Raw genomic sequence first — 23,810 nt, forward strand, 5'->3', positions numbered from 1 at the left:
TTCCATTCTTTTCTTTCATCAAGAATTCTAGTCGTATTCTTACCCGTATTATACACAGCTTCAAAACGTACTTACTATGAGTATATACCAATAGGAACTAGCATGTGATTCCACTCTTGATTATGTCATGTATTACTAATCAATTTTAACTTCTACCATGAGCTAGTCAACTAACTAGAACTCCTTTTAACCCCACTCACCACTCACCAATTACCACTCATCATTCACTCCATTTCACTTCCAATTCTCTTTCTAATTCTCTCTCAACACACACACACACACTATTATGAACGTATTTTTCCAGTAGTTAATCATCATCTTCATCAAAAATCACTTCAAGAATCAAGCTATAATCATCATAGGAAGAACACTTCAAGAACACTTCAAAAATCCCTTCAAGTTTACTAATTTACTTCCAAGCTTTCTAATCCATTCCAAGTAATCATCTAAGATCAAGAAACCTTTGTTAAATACATTAGGTTATCTTTCTTATTCAAGGTAATATTCATATTCAAACTTTGATTCAATTTCTATAACTATAAACTATCTTAATTCGAGTAAAAATCTTATTTGAACTTGTTTTTGTGTCATGATCCTACTTCAAGAACTTTCAAGCCATCCAAGATCCTTTGAAGCTAGATCATTTCTTGTCACTTCCAGTAGGTTTACCTACTAAACTTGAGGTAGTAATGATGTTCATAACATCATTCGATTCATATATATAAAACTATCTTATTCGAAGGTTTAAACTCGTAATCACTAGAACATAGTTTAGTTAATTCTAAACTTGTTCGCAAACAAAAGTTAATCCTTCTAACTTGACTTTTAAAATTAACTACATACATGTTCTATATCTATATGATATGCTAACTTAATGATTTAAAACCTGGAAACACGAAAAACACTGTAAAACCGGATTTACGCCGTCGTAGTAACACCGCGGGCTGTTTTGGGTTAGTTAATTAAAAACTATGATAAACTTTGATTTAAAAGTTGTTATTCTGAGAAAATGATTTTTATTATGAACATAAAACAATATCCAAAAATTATGGTTAAACTCAAAGTGGAAGTATGTTTTCTAAAATGGTCATCTAGACGTCGTTCTTTCGACTGAAATGACTACCTTTACAAAAACGACTTGTAACTTATTTTTCTGACTATAAACCTATACTTTTCTATTTAGATTCATAAAATAGAGTTCAATATGAAACCATAGCAATTTGATTCACTCAAAACGGATTTAAAATGAAGAAGTTATGGGTAAAACAAGATTGGATAATTTTTCTCATTTTAGCTACGTGAAAATTGGTAACAAATCTATTCCAACCATAACTTAATCAACTTGTATTGTATATTATGTAATCTTGAGATACCATAGACACGTATACAATGTTTTGACCTATCATGTCAACACATCTATATATATTTCGGAACAACCATAGACACTCTATATGTGAATGTTGGAGTTAGCTATACAGGGCTGAGGTTAATTCCAAAATATATATAGTTTGAGTTGTGATCAATACTGAGATACGTATACACTGGGTCATGGATTGATTCAAGATAATATTTATCGATTTAGTTCTGTACATCTAACTGTGGACAACTAGTTGTAGGTTACTAACGAGGACAGCTGACTTAATAAACTTAAAACATCAAAATATATTAAAAGTGTTGTAAATATATTTTGAACATACTTTAATATACATGTATATATTGTTATAGGTTCGTGAATCAACAGTGGCCAAGTCTTATTTCTCGACGAAGTAAAAATCTGTGAAAGTGAGTTATAGTCCACTTTTAAAATCTAATATTTTTGGGATGAGAATACATGCATGTTTTATAAATGATTTACAAAATAGACACAAGTACGTGAAACTACATTCTATGGTTGAATTATCGAAATCGAATATGCCCCTTTTTATTAAGTCTGGTAATCTAAGAATTAGGGAACAGACACCCTAATTGACGCGAATCCTAAAGATAGATCTATTGGGCCTAACAAACCCCATCCAAAGTACCGGATGCTTTAGTACTTCGAAATTTATATCATATCCGAAGGGTGTCCCGGAATGATGGGGATATTCTTATATATATGCATCTTGTTAATGTCGGTTACCAGGTGTTCACCATATGAATGATTTTTATCTCTATGTATGGGATGTATATTGAAATATGAAATCTTGTGGTCTATTGTTACAATTTGATATATATAGGTTAAACCTATAACTCACCAACATTTTTGTTGACGTTTAAAGCATGTTTATTCTTAGGTGAATACTAAGAGCTTCCGCTGTTGCATACTAAAATAAGGACAAGATTTGGAGTCCATGTTTGTATGATACTGCGTAAAAACTGCATTCAAGAAACTGATTTCGATGTAACATATTTGTATTGTAAACCATTATGTAATGGTCGTGTGTAAACAGGATATTTTAGATTATCATTATTTGATAATCTACGTAAAGCTTTTTAAACCTTTATTTATGAAATAAAGGTTATGGTTTGTTTTAAAAATGAATGCAGTCTTTGAAAAACGTCTCATATAGAGGTCAAAACCTCGCAACGAAATCAATTAATATGGAACGTTTTTAATCAATAAGAACGGGACATTTCAGTTGGTATCCGAGCGTTGGTCTTAGAGAACCAGAATTTTGCATTAGTGTGTCTTATCGAGTTTGTTAGGATGCATTAGTGAGTCTGGACTTCGACCGTGTTTACTTGAAAAATGATTGCTTAACAAATTTTGTTGGAAACTATATATTTTTAACATGTGAATATTATGTGATATATTAATCTCTTAACGCGTTTGATATTATGTGATAGATGTCTACCTCTAGAACAAGTCCCATTGACTCACCTAATAATAATGAAGAGTCAAATGTAAATTGGAATGATTCGTGGACTGATTCACAAGTTCCCGAAGAGGAACCGGAAGAAGATTCGGAACCAGAAGAAGAATTGGAACCTGAAGAAGAATCGGAACCGAATGAAGAAATAGAACCGGTGGGGGAAATAATAAAACGGTTGAGTAAAAGAAAATCCTCAACCAACCGACCAAGGTTAATTATGGTCAATGGTGTTTCCGCTAAGGAATCAAAATATTGGGAGGATTACCAATTCTCCGATGAATCGGATTCTGACGAGAATTCCGATTATGTTATAGAAATTACCCCAACTGAATTTAAAAAGGCAAAAGAAAATAATAAGGGAAAGGGCATAAAAATAGAGAAATCTAATTCCAACCCCGATGAACTTTATATGTATCGTCAACCCCCGAAGTCCTTAAGTTGTAACAATGACCCGGGAACCTCTAAACCACCAGGTTTTTCTAAACCAATGTGGAAAACGACGGCTCGTATTAGGGGAACATCATATATCCCTAGAAACTTGGCAAAACGAACCAAAACCGAAGAAGAAGAAACAAGCAAGTCGGAATAAGATAGTTGTATTCGTGTGGTGTACTATATGTAATATAGTGTGCTTATGTTTTATGATATATGTAAAAATTGCTTGTATTAATAAGTATTTTTTTTATGAATCTAACTCTTGTCTATTTTACAGTATAAAAACACAAAATGGATAGACAACCCAATATTTTAAGAGACCTACCCGGAGACATGATTGATGAAATCTTGTCTAGAGTCGGACAGAATTCTTCGGCACAACTATTTAAGGCGAGATCAGTTTGTAAGACATTCGAAGAACGTTCCAAGAATGCCTTGGTTTATAAAAGGCTTTCGTTCAAAAGATGGGGGATATCACATTGGGAAATCTATAAGTTACGATGTGTTTACTTTGACGCATATATTGCGGGGAACCCAAATGCTATTTTACGCAATGGGTTAAGAAATTATTTTGACTCAATATATCCGAATATTAGACTTCGTGATTTAGAAAAAGCGGCTAACATGCAACATAAAGAAGCATGTTATGCTTACGGATTAGTAATGTTCGCTTCTCACCAAAGTGAGAACAAGAACATCGGCCTACAACTATTAAACAAAACGTTCCCACAAGTGACGGAGTCGGTAATTGGGGTAAGAAATGAGGTTTTTAGATTGTTACGGGACTGTTGGACATTACGTAACCCTCGTCCCTTTGACGACATTACAACTGTCTTATCAACGGCCATAACGGTTATGTTCCACAAGACCAAGGATGGGAAGTAGTCCTAGTAAAACCAGAATGCATGACTTGTTTCTGGACGTATGAATTACGTGTCTTTATTGCCTTTGCTGAACGACTTGTGTACTAGCTAGAATTATCTTCACAACTATCTTGTATCAAAGTTATTGTGTGCTATATTTCATGCTTTATGTAAAATAAGCGGTATTGTAAGTTTGTAAAATATTGTATAAAAGTTTGAACGCGAAATATTATTATAATCAGTTTTTCATATAGAATTGTAGTAGTTGAATTGTATATTAGCTACTAAGTATGAACTTAACGGGTAGGTACTACCCGAATTTAAACTTATAAAACGCTAATATGAAGAAAAAGCTTTTATAAATGAGTTCATATTATGCTACGAAATACTATTAACTACTCTTAATATTCTGTATGATTAACTTGTTCCATTTGACTAATTTGAAGGAAATGGCACCGACTACTCGACACACCGTGAATATGAATGAAGAGGAATTCCATACTTTTCTAGCTTCAAACATAGCCGCAGTACAGGCTGCGCTACATACCAACAATAACCTTGGATCTAGCAGTACAGGAAATCGTGTAGGATGCACCTACAAAGAATTCACTGCCTGCAAACCTTTGGAATTTGATGGAACCGAAGGACCGATCGGATTGAAACGGTGGACCGAGAAGGTCGAATCGGTGTTTGCCATAAGTAAGTGTACTGAAGAGGACAAAGTAAAGTACGCTACGCATACCTTCACAGGTTCTGCGTTAACATGGTGGAATACCTATCTAGAGCAAGTGGGACAAGACGATGCGTACGCACTACCATGGTCAGCATTCAAGCACTTGATGAACGAGAAGTATCGTCCCAGAACCGAGGTCAATAAGCTCAAGACAGAACTTAGAGGGTTACGAACCCAAGGATTTGATATTACCACGTACGAAAGACGATTCACAGAATTGTGCCTATTGTGTCCGGGAGAATTCGAAGATGAGGAAGAGAAGATCGACGCGTTTGTGAAAGGATTACCGAAAAGAATCCAAGAAGATATAAGTTCACACGAGCCCGCCTCCATACAACAGGCATGTAGAATGGCTCACAAACTAGTGAACCAGATTGAAGAAAGAATTAAAGAACAGACTGCTGAAGAGGCCAATGTGAAGCAAGTCAAAAGAAAGTGGGAGGAAAATGGTGATAAGAATCACCAATACAACAACAACAATAATCGCAACAATTATCCCAACAATCGCAACATCAATCGCAACTACAACAAACGGCCCAACAACAACAACAACAATAACAACAACAACAACAACAACAACAACAACAACAACAACAACAACAACAACAACAACAACAACAACAACAACAACAACAACAACAACAACAACAACAACAACAACAACAACAACAACAACTACAACAATCATCCCAACAACAATAATAACCGCAACAACAACAACAATCAGAAGCAGCTATGCCAAAGGTGTGAAAAGTATCACTCGGGGTTCTGCACCAAATTTTGCAACAAGTGTAAAAGAAATGGTCATAGCGCGGCGAAGTGTGAGGTCTACGGACCAGGGGTTAATAGAACGAAAGGAACAAATGGTGTCGAAACGAGTAATGGCGGAGCAAGTTATGCCAATGTAGTTTGTTATAAATGTGGAAAACCGGGCCACATTATTAGAAATTGCCCGAACCAGGAGAACACGAATGGACAAGGCCGCGGAAGAGTTTTCAATATTAATGCGGCAGAGGCACAGGAAGACCCGGAGCTTGTTACGGGTACGTTTCTTATTGACAATAAATCTGCTTACGTTTTATTTGATTCGGGTGCGGATAGAAGCTATATGAGTAGAGATTTTTGTGCTAAATTAAGTTGTCCATTGACGCCTTTGGATAGTAAATTTTTACTCGAATTAGCAAATGGTAAATTAATTTCAGCAGATAATATATGTCGGAATCGAGAAATTAAACTGGTTAGCGAAACATTTAAGATTGATTTGATACCAGTAGAGTTAGGGAGTTTTGATGTGATAATCGGTATGGACTGGTTGAAAGAAGTGAAAGCAGAGATCGTTTGTTACAAAAATACAATTCGCATTATACGAGAAAAAGGAAAACCCTTAATGGTGTACGGAGAAAAGGGCAACACGAAGCTACATATTATTAGTAATTTGAAGGCACAAAAACTAATAAGAAAAGGTTGCTATGCTGTTCTAGTACACGTCGAGAAAGTACAAACTGAAGAAAAGAGCATCAATGATGTTCCCATTGCAAAAGAATTTCCCGATGTATTTCCGAAAGAATTACCGGGATTACCCCCACAGCGATCCGTTGAATTTCAAATAAATCTTGTACCAGGAGCTGCACCAATAGCTCGTGCTCCTTACATACTCGCACCCAGCGAGATGAAAGAACTGCAAAGCCAATTACAAGAACTTTTAGAGCGTGGTTTCATTCGACCAAGCACATCACCGTGGGGAGCTCCTGTTTTGTTTGTCAAGAATAAAGATGGTACATTCAGGTTGTGTATCGACTACCGAGAGTTGAACAAACTTACCATCAAGAACCGCTACCCACTACCGAGAATCGACGACTTATTTGATCAACTACAAGGCTCGTCTGTTTATTCAAAGATTGACTTACGTTCCGGGTATCATCAAATGCGGGTGAAGGAAGATGATATTCCAAAGACTGCTTTCAGAACACGTTACGGTCATTACGAGTTTATAGTCATGCCGTTTGGTTTAACTAATGCACCAGCTGTGTTCATGGACCTTATGAACTGAGTGTGTGGACCATACCTTGACAAGTTTGTCATTGTTTTCATTGATGACATACTTATTTACTCAAAGAATGACCAAGAACACGGTGAACATTTGAGAAAAGTGTTAGAAGTATTGAGGAAGGAAGAATTGTACGCTAAGTTTTCAAAGTGTGCATTTTGGTTGGAAGAAGTTCAATTCCTCGGTCACATAGTGAACAAAGAAGGTATTAAGGTGGATCCGGCAAAGATAGAAACTGTTGAAAAGTGGGAAACCCCGAAAACTCCGAAACACATACGCCAGTTTTTAGGACTAGCTAGTTACTACAGAAGGTTCATCCAAGACTTTTCCAGAATAGCAAAACCCTTGACTGCATTAACGCATAAAGGGAAGAAATTTGAATGGAAGGATGAACAAGAGAAAGCGTTTTAGTTATTGAAGAAAAAGCTAACTACGGCACCTATATTGTCATTGCCTGAAGGGAATGATGATTTTGTGATTTATTGTGACGCATCAAAGCAAGGTCTCGGTTGTGTATTAATGCAACGAACGAAGGTGATTGCTTATGCGTCTAGACAATTGAAGATTCACGAGCAAAATTATACGACGCATGATTTGGAATTAGGCGCGGTTGTTTTTGCATTAAAGACTTGGAGGCACTACTTATATGGGGTCAAAAGTATTATATATACCGACCACAAAAGTCTTCAACACATATTTAATCAGAAACAACTGAATATGAGGCAGCGTAGGTGGATTGAATTGTTGAATGATTACGACTTTGAGATTCGTTACCACCCGGGGAAGGCAAATGTGGTAGCCGATGCCTTGAGCAGGAAGGACAGAGAACCCATTCGAGTAAAATCTATGAATATAATGATTCATAATAACCTTACTACTCAAATAAAGGAGGCGCAACAAGGAGTTTTAAAAGAGGGAAATTTAAAGGATGAAATACCCAAAGGATCGGAGCAGCATCTTAATATTCGGGAAGACAGAACCCGGTATAGGGCTGAAAGGATTTGGGTACCAAAATTTAGAGATATGAGAGAAATGGTACTTAGAGAAGCTCATAAAACCAGATACTCAATACATCCTGGAACGGGGAAGATGTACAAGGATCTCAAGAAACATTTTTGGTGGCCGGGTATGAAAGCCGATGTTGCTAAATACGTAGGAGAATGTTTGACGTGTTCTAAGGTCAAAGCTGAGCATCAGAAACCATCAGGTCTACTTCAACAACCCGAAATCCCAGAATGGAAATGAGAAAACATTACCATGGATTTCATCACTAAATTGCCAAGGACTGCAAGTGGTTTTGATACTATTTGGGTAATAGTTGATCGTCTCACCAAATCAGCACACTTCCTGCCAATAAGAGAAGATGACAAGATGGAGAAGTTAGCACGACTGTATTTGAAGGAAGTCGTCTCCAGACATGGAATACCAATCTCTATTATCTCTGATAGGGATGGCAGATTTATTTCAAGATTCTGGCAGACATTACAGCAAGCATTAGGAACTCGTCTAGACATGAGTATTCCCTATCAGAGATAAATCTGCCAGAATCTTGAAACAAATCTGCCATCCCTATCAGAGATAATAGAGATTGGTATTCCATGTCTGGAGACGACTTCCTTCAAATACAGTCGTGCTAACTTCTCCATCTTTTCATCTTCTCTTATTGGCAGGAAGTGTGCTGATTTAGTGAGACGATCAACTATTACCCAAATAGTATCAAAACCACTTGCAGTCCTTGGCAATTTAGTGATGAAATCCATGGTAATGTTTTCCCATTTCCATTCTGGGATTTCGGGTTGTTGAAGTAGACCTGATGGTTTCTGATGCTCAGCTTTGACCTTAGAACACGTCAAACATTCTCCTACATATTTAGCAACATCGACTTTCATACCCGGCCACCAAAAATGTTTCTTGAGATCCTTGTACATCTTCCCCGTTCCAGGATGTATTGAGTATCTGGTTTTATGAGCTTCTCTAAGTACCATTTCTCTCATATCTCCAAATTTTGGTACCCAAATCCTTTCAGCCCTATACCGGGTTCCGTCTTCCCGAATATTAAGATGCTGCTCCGATCCTTTGGGTATTTCATCCTTTAAATTTCCTTCTTTTAAAACTCCTTGTTGCGCCTCCTTTATTTGAGTAGTAAGGTTATTATGAATCATTATATTCATAGATTTTACTCGAATGGGTTCTCTGTCCTTCCTGCTCAAGGCATCGGCTACCACATTTGCCTTCCCCGGGTGGTAACGAATCTCAAAGTTGTAATCATTCAACAATTCAATCCACCTACGCTGCCTCATATTCAGTTGTTTCTGATTAAATATGTGTTGAAGACTTTTGTGGTCGGTATATATAATACTTTTGACCCCATATAAGTAGTGCCTCCAAGTCTTTAATGCAAAAACAACCGCGCCTAATTCCAAATCATGCGTCGTATAATTTTGCTCGTGAATCTTCAATTGTCTAGACACATAAGCAATCACCTTCGTTCGTTGCATTAATACACAACTGAGACCTTGCTTTGATGCGTCACAATAAATCACAAAATCATCATTCCCTTCAGGCAATGACAATATAGGTGCCGTAGTTAGCTTTTTCTTCAATAACTGAAACGCTTTCTCTTGTTCATCCTTCCATTCAAATTTCTTCCCTTTATGCGTTAATGCAGTCAAGGGTTTTGCTATTCTGGAAAAGTCTTGGATGAACCTTCTGTAGTAACCAGCTAGTCCTAAAAACTGGCGTACGTGTTTCGGAGTTTTCGGGGTTTTCCACTTTTCAACAGTTTCTATCTTTGCCGGATCCACCTTAATACCTTCTTTGTTCACTATGTGACCGAGGAATTGAACTTCTTCCAACCAAAATGCACACTTTGAAAACTTAGCGTACAATTCTTCCTTCCTCAATACTTCTAACACTTTTCTCAAATGTTCACCGTGTTCTTGGTCATTCTTTGAGTAAATAAGTATGTCATCAATGAAAACAATGACAAACTTGTCAAGGTATGGTCCACACACTCGGTTCATAAGGTCCATGAACACAGCTGGTGTGACGACTCCGTCAAAACACTTAACGGCTCCGTCACTTGGTCCCACAGCTTGATCGAAACTCTATATGAATTTTATAAAACAACCTTGCATTCTTTATTTAAAAATGATTTCCTATAAAGAAAATCTACTAAATTGTATAAGTTTAGAAAAACTATACATAAATACTTTAACCAAATGTTGACCAAACAAAGTCAACAACATCCACTTTTTAATGTAACAAAATAGAATGCAAGTTAATGTTTAACAAAGGCTGCCATCATAAATATGCAGACCCTCTAAGCACAGCGGAAGCAGTCAATCATAAACCTGAGAATAAAACATGCGAGTAACTGTCAACAAAAATGTTGAGTGAATTATAGGTTTAATATTGCAAACAATATTTAATTTAAACAATAAAAATTTATGTTTGAAAACATAAAACTCCTTTTAAACCACCAAATTATATGCTAGAAAACATATAATAAAACATTATTCCATTTTTCGTGAGCCACCTGGTAACCACTTAACCCTTTATTTACCCTTGCCAAACACAATAAATAATATACACCGAACAAGTGTATCTTCAACTAAATACGAAGTACTAAACATTCCGATTATAAATTGCTAGCGCGACTAGCTCGAAATGGGGTTGTCAAACCCGATAGATCTATCCGTAGGATTCGCGTTCACCGGTAGAAACCAATGATTACAGTTACCAGACTAGGGAATATTTTTGTTCAACTCACAATGAATAATTTAAACCAACTTCCACTTGTCCAAAATATAAAATAAATTGCATGTATTCTCATCCCAAAAGATTTAAATAGAAAAATGGGACTATAACTCACCTTAAATAGCAACTGAAGAAATCTCACAAACAAGCGAACAGCAAGTAAAGTAAAGTGATCAAGAAAGATCACAACGCCGACCTATAAATAAAGCAGGTCGAAATAAATAACTAACTTAGGTCAAGTCTTAGTATGATAGCTATTGTACATGTTGCAAGTAGACATAGAACATTACTCAGCAAGCATCGGTTTGATTGGAACAGCATAAGGACACACACTTTCTATTTTTAGAAAGTTTCTATTTTTAGCAGGTTTCCATTTTTGGAAAGTTTTCTATTTTAGGAAAGTTTCTATTTTTGGAAAGTTTCTATTTTTGGAAAGTTTCTATTTTTGGAAAGTTTCTATTTTTGGAAAGTTTCCAAATTTAGAAAGTTCTATTTTTAGAAAGTTTATAAGTTAGGAAAGTTTTCTTAATTAGAAAGTCAACAAAAGTCACTGAAAGTCAAAGTCAACCGAAAGTCAACTCAAAAGTCAACCTTGGTCAAACATGGTCAATGTAAATTTTAAAAGTGTAAGTTATAATAATAATATAAGTTATAACATTTATTAAAGTTAAATATGTCTAATTATGTCGTAACATAAGTTTAATTAAATTAAAATGAATTATTAAAGTTAATATAAGTTTAAATGGTATAATTAATATAACACAAGTATTTAATTAATTAATTAAATATTAGTCATAATGTAAGTGTTATTAATTAATAATAAATTTTAAATCATATCATAAGTATTATTAATTAATAATGAATTATTAATCATATCATAAGTTTCTAATTATAATTATTAAATCATAAGTATTTAATAATTAAATTATAATTAAATAATAACTAAGCCTTATAATAATTAAATAATTAATTAATCCTTATTATAAGTCTTATAATAGCAATCTCATAATATAAGTTTAATACTTATCATAAGTATTTTCCATTAATAATGAAGTATCATTTATCATATGTTTAATTAAAATGTTAATTAAATCATAAGTATTAATTAAATGATATAATAAATATATATCATAAGTTGTAAATAATAATAATTACTTTTTTTTATCATAAGTAATTAAATAATAATGAAATCCATTATTTATATCATAAGTTTAATAATTAGTCACAAGTTTTAAATCAAAAGTTCATCGGGTCGTATCCTGAGCCCCGGGTGTCGATTTTCGGCGAGCCTTACATATATCTCCGCCTAAGCAAACCACCCGACACTTTGGTACACTCAAGAACACCCCAAGAACATCCCACAAGTCGTGATGTACAGCCAATTCACTACTTGGAACTTCAATTCAACCAAAATCGTGTTTTAGACGCAACGGGTGATTCGTGGCTCGGATTGAGATGACCCGAACATGAAAGTTCGTCCCACCATCAGTCCTAACACACTAACACACCCTAGAGTCACCAATTATGGTCACAAAGTCGGACCAAACCTGGTTCATACCAAAATCACATTTCAATCTTAACAAAATACCACTTTGATCATATCTAGGGCTCCGGGAATCGAAACGACATGAATCCGGAGTCTAAAATTAATGTCTTGATGAGAGGAACTCATCTAGATACTTTATTTTAACTTTTATATCAGTCACAATAGCAGAAACACACGAAAAAGCTGCTGTTCCAATTATATCAAACCGAAAACATATGTTTACGAGTAATTCTATGCATACGATCATCAATACAATAACATGTAACTATCATACTATCAATATAACATCAAAATACAGAAAAATTAATTGAAAATGAAAAAGCTAGGGTTTATGTATATACCCTAATCAAGAATCGAGAAGAAGAGGATGAAAGAACGCGAAAATAGCAACCCGAATATGTCTCTAGCCTTGAAAAATGATGAAGAATTGATTGGTTGATGATGTTGGCCGAATATTATGATAGGAGTGTGCTAGGGTTCGGCCAAAATGAAAGGAGGGAGAGGAGAGAACACAAAATTAGGTTTTAGGTGAAAATTAGAAGTGTAAATTAGAAATAAAATGGAAAATGAGAAATGGTGGGGGTGTAAGCCTATGTTCGGCTGAATTTGGCAAGGGGTGGGCCCCACATGGCCCACTTTGATCATGTGGATAATCTCTTGTGGTCCGAACGCCCAAACGAAGCCCGAAACGCGAAAACGCTACTACGCGATTGAAAATTCGGAGAGATAACAAATACGCGACGAAAAAATATACATAAACACTATATATAAATATACGACATTAAAATATCATATTTAAAATAATTAGAATTTAAAAATCTCAAAAGCTCGACCGTTGGTTTGAAAATCGAAAAGATTCGCCGGATAGAAATCCGCGACTCGTAGGAACGTATAATTTAAAATATGAATACAAATATTCATATAACACATAATAATTAATATATTATTACAAAAATAATAATATAGGTCATAGAAATGACGTGGCACGAATAACAATTAACGGTCGTTAAATAGTTAACGGTAAAAGATAACGGAAAAAGTAGGGTCGTTACAGTACCTTCCCGTTACGGAAATTTCGTCCCGAAATTTAAGCAGGTGCAGGGGTTTCCTCGGCATCTGGGAACAAATGCGGTTACTTCTGCTTCATCTGACCTTCACGCTCCCAAGTGAACTCGGGACCGCGTCCGGTGTTCCATCTAACTCGAACAATAGGAATTTTACTCTGCTTAAGAGTCTTTACCTCTCGGTCCATAATTTCAACAGGTTCTTCAATAAAATAAAGTTGCTTATCAACATGAAGTTCATCAAAAAGAATAGTTTCATTGGCCTCGGCCAAACACTTCTTTAAATTCGATACATGAAAAACGTCACGAATAGCACTGAGTTCTTGTGGCAATTTCAAACGATAAGCCACTGGTCCAACTCTCTCAATAATCCCAAAAGGTCCAACAAATCGAGGATTCAACTTTCCCCTTTTACCAAAACGTACCACACCCTTCCAAGGTGAAACTTTCAACATAACACGATCACCGACCTGAAAGTCGATATCGTTCCTTCTCTTATCAGCATAACTCTTTTGCCTACTCCTGGCAGTTCTCAATCTTTCCTTAATCTGTGCAATCTTCTCGGTAGTCTCGTGAATGATCTCTGGTCATGTGAGTTGAGCATCCCCAACCTCATTCCAACAGACAGGAGACCTACACTTTCTACCATACAGAGCTTCAAATGGTGCGGCTTTAATACTTGCATGATAACAGCTGTTATAAGAAAACTCATCCAGCGGCAAATATTTATCCCACCCATTTCCAAAATCAATAACACACGCTCTTAACATGTTTTCTACGTTTGAATGGTCCTTTCACTCTGACCATCCGTCTGTGGATGATAAGCGGTGCTCATATCCAATTTAGTTCCTAGAGCACCTTGTTAGGACTGCCTCAGTCCAACATAATCGATACGGGAACACCATGTCTCGAAATAATCTCCTTCAAATACAAACGAGTAAACTTCTTCATTGAATATGTTTCCTTAATTGGCAAGAAAAGAGTTGACTTAGCGAGTCGGTAACAATCACCCAAATAGTATCATAACCACCCACAACTCCTGGTAACTTCGTAATAAATTCCATCTTAATACCTTCCCACTTCCACTCGGGAATTTCAGGTTGCACCAAAAGTCCAGACGGTTTCTGATGTTCAGCTTTAACCTTAGCGCAGGTCAAACACTTAGCCACATACGTAGCCACATCAGCTTTCAAATTAGGCCACCAATACAGCTCCTTAAGATCATGATACATCTTTCCTGAACCAGGATGAATAGAGTACCTAGACTTATGAGCCTCATCTAAAACAAGTTTTCGTAGATCACCAAACTTCGGAACCCAAAGGCATCCCGCAAAATACCGAGTACCATCGGTTTGTACCTCTAACTGTTTACTCAAGCCTCGGACCTTCCCGTTACAAAATTTTCCTCCTTCAAGGCTTCTTATTGTGCCTCAAGGATCTGCCTAGCGAGGTTTGTTCGAATGGTCATATTTAAGGCCCTAAACCTATGAGGTTCAGTCCTCTCTTTACGACTTAATGTATCGGCCACAACATTAGCCTTCCTCGGATGATATAAAAGTTCACAATCATAATCGTTCAACGTCTCAATCCATCTTCGTTGCCTCATATTCGACTGTTTCTGATCAAGGATATGTTGAAGACTTTTGTGATTAGTGTACACAGTACATTTGCCTCTATATAAGTAATGTATCCAATTCTTAAGCGCAAACACAACAGCTCCAAATTCTAAATCATGGGTTGTATAATTCTGTTCATGGATCTTCAACTGACGTGACGCATAAGCGATGACTTTCTTTCGTTGCATCAAAACACACCCAAAGCCTTGACGCGAAGTATCACAATAAACAACAAAATCATAATTACCCTTAGGTAGTGACAATATCGGAGCGGTAGTCAACTTCTTCTTCAAAATTTGAGAAGTAGTCTCTTGTTCATCCTTCCACTCATACTTCTCCCCCTTATGCGTTAAAGCAGTCAGAGGTGTCGCTATACGAGAGAAATCTTGAATGAACCTTCTATAATATCCTACCAATCCTAGAAACTGACGGATCTGAGTAGGAGTTTTCGGAGTTTACCGCTTTTTAATCGCCTCAATCTTAGCAGGATCAATCTGTATTTCCTGTTTACTAACAATATGTCTAAGGAATTGAACTTCTCTTAACCAGAAAGCACACTTAGAGAACTTAGCGTACAACTCTTCCTTTCTCAATAAATCAAGCACCAACTTCAAATGTTCTTCGTGTTCTTCATCACTCTTAGAATAAATAAGGATGTCGTCGATAAAAACAATAACGAATATGTCCAGATAGGGTCTACACACACGGTTCATGAGGTCTATGAACACAGCAGGTGCATTTGTCAATCTGAACGGCATAACAAAGAATTCGAAGTGACCATAACAGGTACGAAAAACGGTTTTCGAAATATCAGTTTCTTTAACGCGCAATTGGTGATAACCGGAACGAAGATCAATCTTAGAGTAAACGGACGAACCTTGGAGTTGATCGAACAGATCATCAATTCTCGGAAGAGGGTAACGGTTTTTAACAGTAAGCTCGTTCAATTCACGATAATCAATACACAAACGAAACGAACCATCTTTCTTCTCAACAAACAAAATGGGAGCTCCCCAAGGGGACGAACTGGGACGGATGAAATAAAGTTGCAATAATGAAGGAAGAAATAAATATGGAGTAGTCACATCGGTAGCATAGATATTTAAGGCAATTCTCTCAAAGGAGTTAACCGAGGATCATGGACTCCAAAGTAAATTTTCATTTTATTTCCGAAAGGAAGAGGTACGTTAGGTGTGATATTTCAACGAGAGTGAGCTTCCTGTTACAATGAGCGAGAAAATCTAGGATTCCTCCTTCTTCTTCAATTTATGTATAGATGAAAAGAACGCGAATCATGGGTTATAAAGAATGGTCGACTCCAAGTGAGATGAATCTCCAAAAATAATTTCGTGTACCTCAAAGTATTGAATCCTAGGATTGATGTTTACGAGGGTGTTGCGGTTGACAGTGAAAATTGAGAGTAGAAACTACTCAAACGGTCTAGAGTAATATATATCCATGATACCCATTATAACAACAGTTGGGGTAGAAACCCACCTAACGCCTTTTCTACAATAGGGTGACCATCGAGTGCACCCCAGAAACTTGATTTATCGGTCTGCGCTTCGGCCATGTCTAACCATAAGAGGGAAAATTTTATGGACGCAAAGACTTTCCAACAAATTCTATAAAACCGGCATCCAAACTGGTGTAAGAATTCCTATCAACGAACTTAATGGTAAATTTCATCCTTAACGGAGGATGAGAAGAACTGTGATCCAAACACTCTGTAGAGTAATGCGAAAATTCTAATGTAGTCAATCAAAGAAGTTTTGAAAAAAAAACTTTAAACGTCTGATGTAACCCCATAAATGGAACGAAGCTCTTAGTAAATTTAGAAGTATGTACAACGTGTACCATTTTACGTAAATCAATTTGAGTTAACTAGACAACTCAATAAGAGTGGTTTTAAAATAATTTTGAAGGTATAAATTAGTGTATACTAGCCAAAATATGTAAGGGTAAATTTGTCCATTTGAATTCATACGTACATATATGATTTTATAAATTGTATACATGATAAAATATTTCATTACTTCTATTCGCCCATAAATCTCGTGAGAACCGCCCAATTACACAAATGTGTAAATTTTTTTTTTTTATGAAAAGCAGGGTATCCGCATTACAGAGGTTACGAGTTGAAGTAAGATCGTTGTAGCTCGGGTGAAGGACTTGAATCGTCTTGCGACATCTAATCAATAAATGCTACGAGGTCATGAAAACAACGAGTTAAATATTGTTTTGACTTTTATCAGAACACAAGTCCTTGGGTCAAAACTATTCACGTGCGAAGCTGTCACTAACAAGCGAGTTATAAATGATAAAACATGGGGTAAGTAGTTCGGTTAAGACGAGTCTCTCGTATATCAACAAATAAGATAATGAGTATCTTCCTTACTCATGTAACAACGTTAGAATTTCCGAATGAGTGGTGTATAAATTTTCTTTGACTCGCTTTCTATTCCTCATGTCACAATATTGGGACTTTTTATGAATTAACGTAATATAATCACGTTGGCCTGACGCCATTATATTTCACTAACTCATAGTTCCATTCCAATATCACTACATAAGGTCAGGACACGTGGTCAACCTCGAATTTCAACACAATTTCCCTAAAACAATTTCTTAACAATGTGCTAAGGATAGCACAAGAGACAAAGACATCGAAAGTAATGAATAGGAGTAACTATGACATAAAAATGTCTTCGAAGTACCAAGAATCTCTAAAAGTAAGAATGACGTTTTCCGTTTCAACAACCAAAGCACATAGGCACAACGGCACAAATGCACGTAATATAACAAAAATGTTATATACCTAAACATAATAGCTGACATTGAAATGCCGAGCATTTAGAAGTCAAGAATGACATCTCGCGTAATATAACTCAAACGTTATATACATAACCATAATAGATGACATAGAAATGCCGAGAATTCTAGAACACGTAATGTAACTTAAACGTTATATCAATAAACACTAATTATGACATAGAAATGTCGAGAATTCCAGAAGTCAAGAATGACACCCCCTCGGTTTCACTAACCGAGGTGTTCCTTTAAAAGATGAACTCGCATGAGTCGGAGAATACGTTTAAATCGGAATGGGAGTTCCTCCCGGATTCAGAACATAATAGAAATGTATGTATGATAACAATATACATACCAACACGACACAAATAATCACATATAATAATATATAATAGGCCGGGCTGTAGACTAGACTCACTAATGCTCCCTATTGACCCGGGTAACGACATCAATGCAGCCTAATTCCCTACAACCAGAGCTCTGATACCAACTGTGACGACTCCGTCAAAACACTTAACGGCTCCGTCACTTGGTCCCACAGCTTGATCGAAACTCTATATGAATTTTATAAAACAACCTTGCATTCTTTATTTAAAAATGATTTCCTATAAAGAAAATCTACTAAATTGTATAAGTTTAGAAAAACTATACATAAATACTTTAACCAAATGTTGACCAAACAAAGTCAACAACATCCACTTTTTAATGTAACAAAATAGAATGCAAGTTAATGTTTAACAAAGGCTGCCATCATAAATATGCAGACCCTCTAAGCACAGCGGAAGCAGTCAATCATAAACCTGAGAATAAAACATGCGAGTAACTGTCAACAAAAATGTTGAGTGAATTATAGGTTTAATATTGCAAACAATATTTAATTTAAACAATAAAAATTTATGTTTGAAAACATAAAACTCCTTTTAAACCACCAAATTATATGCTAGAAAACATATAATAAAACATTATTCCATTTTTCGTGAGCCACCTGGTAACCACTTAACCCTTTATTTACCCTTGCCAAACACAATAAATAATATACACCGAACAAGTGTATCTTCAACTAAATACGAAGTACTAAACATTCCGATTATAAATTGCTAGCGCGACTAGCTCGAAATGGGGTTGTCAAACCCGATAGATCTATCCGTAGGATTCGCGTTCACCGGTAGAAACCAATGATTACAGTTACCAGACTAGGGAATATTTTTGTTCAACTCACAATGAATAATTTAAACCAACTTCCACTTGTCCAAAATATAAAATAAATTGCATGTATTCTCATCCCAAAAGATTTAAATAGAAAAATGGGACTATAACTCACCTTAAATAGCAACTGAAGAAATCTCACAAACAAGCGAACAGCAAGTAAAGTAAAGTGATCAAGAAAGATCACAACGCCGACCTATAAATAAAGCAGGTCGAAATAAATAACTAACTTAGGTCAAGTCTTAGTATGATAGCTATTGTACATGTTGCAAGTAGACATAGAACATTACTCAGCAAGCATCGGTTTGATTGGAACAGCATAAGGACACACACTTTCTATTTTTAGAAAGTTTCTATTTTTAGCAGGTTTCCATTTTTGGAAAGTTTTCTATTTTAGGAAAGTTTCTATTTTTGGAAAGTTTCTATTTTTGGAAAGTTTCTATTTTTGGAAAGTTTCTATTTTTGGAAAGTTTCCAAATTTAGAAAGTTCTATTTTTAGAAAGTTTATAAGTTAGGAAAGTTTTCTTAATTAGAAAGTCAACAAAAGTCACTGAAAGTCAAAGTCAACCGAAAGTCAACTCAAAAGTCAACCTTGGTCAAACATGGTCAATGTAAATTTTAAAAGTGTAAGTTATAATAATAATATAAGTTATAACATTTATTAAAGTTAAATATGTCTAATTATGTCGTAACATAAGTTTAATTAAATTAAAATGAATTATTAAAGTTAATATAAGTTTAAATGGTATAATTAATATAACACAAGTATTTAATTAATTAATTAAATATTAGTCATAATGTAAGTGTTATTAATTAATAATAAATTTTAAATCATATCATAAGTATTATTAATTAATAATGAATTATTAATCATATCATAAGTTTCTAATTATAATTATTAAATCATAAGTATTTAATAATTAAATTATAATTAAATAATAACTAAGCCTTATAATAATTAAATAATTAATTAATCCTTATTATAAGTCTTATAATAGCAATCTCATAATATAAGTTTAATACTTATCATAAGTATTTTCCATTAATAATGAAGTATCATTTATCATATGTTTAATTAAAATGTTAATTAAATCATAAGTATTAATTAAATGATATAATAAATATATATCATAAGTTGTAAATAATAATAATTACTTTTTTTTATCATAAGTAATTAAATAATAATGAAATCCATTATTTATATCATAAGTTTAATAATTAGTCACAAGTTTTAAATCAAAAGTTCATCGGGTCGTATCCTGAGCCCCGGGTGTCGATTTTCGGCGAGCCTTACATATATCTCCGCCTAAGCAAACCACCCGACACTTTGGTACACTCAAGAACACCCCAAGAACATCCCACAAGTCGTGATGTACAGCCAATTCACTACTTGGAACTTCAATTCAACCAAAATCGTGTTTTAGACGCAACGGGTGATTCGTGGCTCGGATTGAGATGACCCGAACATGAAAGTTCGTCCCACCATCAGTCCTAACACACTAACACACCCTAGAGTCACCAATTATGGTCACAAAGTCGGACCAAACCTGGTTCATACCAAAATCACATTTCAATCTTAACAAAATACCACTTTGATCATATCTAGGGCTCCGGGAATCGAAACGACATGAATCCGGAGTCTAAAATTAATGTCTTGATGAGAGGAACTCATCTAGATACTTTATTTTAACTTTTATATCAGTCACAATAGCAGAAACACACGAAAAAGCTGCTGTTCCAATTATATCAAACCGAAAACATATGTTTACGAGTAATTCTATGCATACGATCATCAATACAATAACATGTAACTATCATACTATCAATATAACATCAAAATACAGAAAAATTAATTGAAAATGAAAAAGCTAGGGTTTATGTATATACCCTAATCAAGAATCGAGAAGAAGAGGATGAAAGAACGCGAAAATAGCAACCCGAATATGTCTCTAGCCTTGAAAAATGATGAAGAATTGATTGGTTGATGATGTTGGCCGAATATTATGATAGGAGTGTGCTAGGGTTCGGCCAAAATGAAAGGAGGGAGAGGAGAGAACACAAAATTAGGTTTTAGGTGAAAATTAGAAGTGTAAATTAGAAATAAAATGGAAAATGAGAAATGGTGGGGGTGTAAGCCTATGTTCGGCTGAATTTGGCAAGGGGTGGGCCCCACATGGCCCACTTTGATCATGTGGATAATCTCTTGTGGTCCGAACGCCCAAACGAAGCCCGAAACGCGAAAACGCTACTACGCGATTGAAAATTCGGAGAGATAACAAATACGCGACGAAAAAATATACATAAACACTATATATAAATATACGACATTAAAATATCATATTTAAAATAATTAGAATTTAAAAATCTCAAAAGCTCGACCGTTGGTTTGAAAATCGAAAAGATTCGCCGGATAGAAATCCGCGACTCGTAGGAACGTATAATTTAAAATATGAATACAAATATTCATATAACACATAATAATTAATATATTATTACAAAAATAATAATATAGGTCATAGAAATGACGTGGCACGAATAACAATTAACGGTCGTTAAATAGTTAACGGTAAAAGATAACGGAAAAAGTAGGGTCGTTACAGCTGGTGCATTAGTTAAACCAAACGGCATGACCATAAACTCGTAATGACCGTAACGTGTTCTGAAAGCAGTCTTTGGAATATCATCTTCCTTCACCCACATTTGATGATACCCGGAACGTAAGTCAATCTTTGAATAAACAGATGAGCCTTGTAGTTGATCAAATAAGTCGTCGATTCTCGGTAGTGGGTAGCGGTTCTTGATGGTAAGTTTGTTCAACTCTCGGTAGTCGATACACAACCTGAATGTACCATCTTTCTTCTTGACAAACAAAACAGGAGCTCCCCACGGTGATGTGCTTGGTCGAATGAAACCACGCTCTAAAAGTTCTTGTAATTGGCTTTGCAGTTCTTTCATCTCGCTGGGTGCGAGTCTGTAAGGAGCACGAGCTATTGGTGCAGCTCCTGGTACAAGATCTATTTGAAATTCAACGGATCGATGTGGGGGTAATCCCGGTAATTCTTTCGGAAATACATCGGGAAATTCTTTTGCGACGGGAACATCATTGATGCTCTTTTCTTCAGTTTGTACTTTCTCGACGTGTGCTAGAACAGCATAACAACCTTTTCTTATTAGTTTTTGTGCCTTCAAATTACTAATAAGATGTAGCTTCGTGTTGCCCTTTTCTCCGTACACCATTAAGGGTTTTCCTTTTTCTCGTATAATGCGAATTGCATTTTTGTAACAAACGATCTCTGCTTTCACTTCTTTCAACCAGTCCATACCGATTATCACATCAAAACTCCCTAACTCTACTGGTATCAAATCAATCTTAAATGTTTCGCTAACCAGTTTAATTTCTCGATTCCGACATATATTATCTGCTGAAATTAATTTACCATTTGCTAATTCGAGTAAAAATTTACTATCCAAAGGCGTCAATGGACAACTTAATTTAGCACAAAAATCTCTACTCATATAGCTTCTATCCGCACCCAAATCAAATAAAACGTAAGCAGATTTATTGTCAATAAGAAACGTACCCGTAACAAGCTCCGGGTCTTCCTGTGCCTCTGCCGCATTAATATTGAAAACTCTTCCGCGGCCTTGTCCATTCGTGTTCTCCTGGTTCGGGAAATTTCTAATAATGTGGCCCGGTTTTCCACATTTATAACAAACTACATTGGCATAACTTGCTCCGACACTACTTGCTCCGCCATTACTCGTTCCGACACCATTTGTTCCTTTCGTTCTATTAACCCCTGGTCCGTAGACCTCACACTTCACTGCGCTATGACCATTTCTTTTACACTTGTTGTAAAATTTGGTGCAGAACCCCGAGTGATACTTTTCACACCTTTGGCATAGCTGCTTCTGATTGTTGTTGTTGTTGCGGTTATTATTGTTGTTGGGATGATTGTTGTAGTTGCTGTTGTTGTTGTTGTTGTTGGGCCGTTTGTTGTAGTTGCGATTGTTGGGATAATTGTTGCGATTATTGTTGTAATTGCTGTTGTTGTTGTATTGGTGATTCTTATCACTGTTTTCCTCCCACTTTCTTTTGACTTGCTTCACATTGGCCTCTTCAGCAGTCTGTTCTTTAATTCTTTCTTCAATCTGGTTCACTAGTTTGTGAGCCATTCTACATGCCTGTTGTATGGAGGCGGGCTCGTGTGAACTTATATCTTCTTGGATTCTTTCCGGTAATCGTTTCACAAACGCGTCGATCTTCTCTTCCTCATCTTCGAATGCTCCCGGACACAATAGGCACAATTCTGTGAATCGTCTTTCGTACGTGGTAATATCAAATCCTTGGGTTCGTAACCCTCTAAGTTCTGTCTTGAGCTTATTGACCTCGGTTCTGGGACGGTACTTCTCGTTCATCAAGTGCTTGAATGCTGACCACGGTAGTGCGTACGCATCGTCTTGTCCCACTTGCTCTAGATAGGTATTCCACCATGTTAATGCAGAACCTGTGAAGGTATGCGTAGCGTACTTTACTTTGTCCTCTTCGGTACACTTACTTATGGCAAACACCGATTCGACCTTCTCGGTCCACCGTTTCAATCCGATCGGTCCTTCGGTTCCATCAAATTCCAAAGGTTTGCAGGCAGTGAATTCTTTGTAGGTGCATCCTACACGATTTCCTGTACTGCTAGATCCAAGGTTATTGTTGGTATGTAACGCAGCCTGTACTGCGGCTATGTTTGAAGCTAGAAAAGTACGGAATTCCTCTTCATTCATATTCACGGTGTGTCGAGTAGTCGGTGCCATTTCCTTCAAAATAGTCAAATGGAATAAGTTAATCATACAGAATATTAAGAGTAGTTAATAGTATTTCGT

Source organism: Rutidosis leptorrhynchoides, chromosome 6 (genome assembly GCF_046630445.1).
Source record: "Rutidosis leptorrhynchoides isolate AG116_Rl617_1_P2 chromosome 6, CSIRO_AGI_Rlap_v1, whole genome shotgun sequence".
Lineage (NCBI taxonomy): Eukaryota > Viridiplantae > Streptophyta > Magnoliopsida > Asterales > Asteraceae > Rutidosis > Rutidosis leptorrhynchoides.